The sequence below is a fragment of the Montipora capricornis genome, chromosome 4 (genome assembly GCF_036669925.1).
Source record: "Montipora capricornis isolate CH-2021 chromosome 4, ASM3666992v2, whole genome shotgun sequence".
Taxonomy (NCBI): domain Eukaryota; kingdom Metazoa; phylum Cnidaria; class Anthozoa; order Scleractinia; family Acroporidae; genus Montipora; species Montipora capricornis.
The window spans coordinates 15,729,277-15,731,776 of NC_090886.1; the positions used below are offsets into that span (position 1 = coordinate 15,729,277).

Consider the following 2,500-nt stretch of genomic DNA (forward strand, 5'->3'; position numbering starts at 1 on the left):
GTTACATATTTTCGCCTGCGAGCCGTCGAGATGAGGCGATGCGAATGAAAAAATAATAAAAGAAGTTAGGCCAGTGGCAGTTTAACGTTTTCTTGTCATAACTTTAGAAATTATTTCTTGGAAGAGGATTAGGCAAATCGCTAAAAGATTATTAAGTTACGATTTAAGAGTGGTTATTCAATCCGCTGCCTAACCTCAACAAGCCCTTACACTGCGATGTGATGAACCAATCAGAATCCCGGTCAATTTCATATGAGTATCTGGAAGCGTGAAAGTTTGCGCGCGTGCACTTGGTAAGTGGTTTTGTCTCTCATTGGAAAAGTGGCGGGAAATTTTGTAGCTAACATAGATGTCGCGAACTGTATTTTAAAAGTAAAACAATAACTGTTCAATTTAATGTTGGTCACGCAAAGATATTCATGACTGGTACCTTTGCTGCCAGCCCTTAGTGATATGTATCATATTGGTAAATAGATGGGAAAAACTACAGCTGTGAGTTGTCATGAAACTGTTGGGTGCTTGGAAAAGCAAATTTTAACCAAACTTCGATAATAACAAGAGGAGATTAGGTAAGCGAAAGGATACCCATGCCCCATCATCATCAAAGCTATTTTAATTTCTTTTTCCCAATGCCACGCATATTTGATATTCCATTACAACATTACAGCTGGCCAATCAGGTGCCTTTAAAAATAGCTATGTAGCTAAAATTAGATTTTAGGAAGACGCCCATGCATGGGGAATCTCTTCTCTTACCTCATACTCTCGTTTTGTCGAGGTGACAGACGAAGAAATTAATTGTTTTAACGAAAATGCATGTTTTTAAAATAATCACCTACGTTATTATGCTTATTATGCTAAAACAATTATTCACATCGCCTTTAGCGAATAATTGATAAATGTTCACTCTCCGATATTCAAGAATTCGGATGTAACAATAGTATGAAACTGAATCCATGCAAATGTAAAGAGAAGTTTCTTGGCCTTCTAAAGTATGATAGTTGTCAGTGGAAGCCTCTTGCCGTGGGTGGTACTTTTATTAAAACTGCCAAGTGGTTCAAGCTACTCAGTGTGTTTATCTCCAATGGCTTGACATGGGGTACCCACTGGGACTACATCACTGAGAAAGCTAACAGGCGTCTCTGTAACGTGAGACAACTTAAAAAGTGCGGCGTCAAGCCTGCCGACTTAACAATGGCTTACTGCTTCCTGATCGGATCAGTCTTGGAGTATGCCTCGTCCGTTTTTTTTTTCTTTTTTCTTTTCAAACCTCCGCCTACCTATCAAATAATCTCGAGAGCATCCAGAGGCACGCCCTTCTCTTGTGTAGCCTTACACGTTTCACGCTGACGCTGTTTCAGGTTAAGGTTATTTTTGTGAATTCGGTACTGGTTGTAATATCACTGTAACAGCTTTTATAGATGAAGGTTTTCTTTTATCATTAATTTACTGTGAACAAGACAGGATGAGGCTCCTCTCTTACTATGAAACAGGTGTCTAGATCTGGGAAAAGGCGTTTGCCGGTATTCCAAACAACTTAGTTTTTGGTTGAGAATGGGTAAATTGGTTTCATGCACTTAAGACAAGCGGTTCCTTTGGTTACGGTGGCGAGCAAAGATTCCTCATGTGTAGATTGAATTAATTAATTGTCAACACCACAAGTTATTGTAACTAACAGTACAGTTGGTATAATTGTTCTGTCTGCTTCTCAGTAGTAAATTAAATCAGTAGTGTAGCAGTTATTGTAACGTGCTATTGTTTGGTATAGAAATTTAGAAGAAGGATAATGCTAATGTCTGAGTGGGCGTATTTGGATTGCTAATTGTTACACTGACCGGATATGAATCTGACACAAGCTTGACTGGTTTGTGCCAAATGACATATATAACTAAAACTGCTGTAGATGTACTAGAGAGTAAGCTTTTGCATACTGTAGTACAGTCCTGGAATAAAGAAGAGTTAACCGAAGGAGTGTTGGTGTCAAATATTATTTTCTAGAACTGTTCACCCGAGAAGTTCCTCTAATATAACAAAGGGCCGAGAAATATATGTCAAATCCAACACAACTTGCTACAAAAATCAAGCTGGCGAGAAGGAATATCAGATGGCTATTTTCAAAGCGTTGAGAATTTGATTTTCGGGAAAAGCTAATACCAAGAGTTCATCACCCAAGAGTGAGATTTTCGAATCCCAAATTGGTATCAGGTCTGTCCCCATCAGCGTCGAAAAAGTGCCACTCTATTTTTAAACCACGTTTTGCGGAAAAATAAACAATAGACTAACCTGCGAGCCCAACATTGTCTTTTTCCCCAACCCCAGTCCCTTGTTTAATTTCCCGCAAGTTGGTTTAAAAATAACTGCAGTACACACTGCCACATCGAAGACAAGTCCTGAAAAACCTTCACACACAGATACGCGCATACCCAATGGGCAAGTCCATCCATTTTTTTTTTGGAAGGAAAGGGCGCCATCTTGTGTGCTGAATGCAGTGGTTGGTCTCA

General features: G+C 39.2%; 1 protein-coding gene across 1 annotated transcript in view; it reads left to right on the plus strand.

The window, feature by feature from the left end:
- LOC138044505 (uncharacterized) overlaps positions 1-466 on the plus strand; it is a 26,497-nt gene extending 26,031 nt beyond the window's left edge. The window contains exon 4 of the mRNA XM_068891007.1: positions 1-466. This exon is cut by the window's left edge and continues 742 nt beyond it. The gene's annotated coding sequence lies outside the window, so the exon portion shown is untranslated.
- The last annotated feature ends 2,034 nt before the right edge of the window (positions 467-2,500 follow it).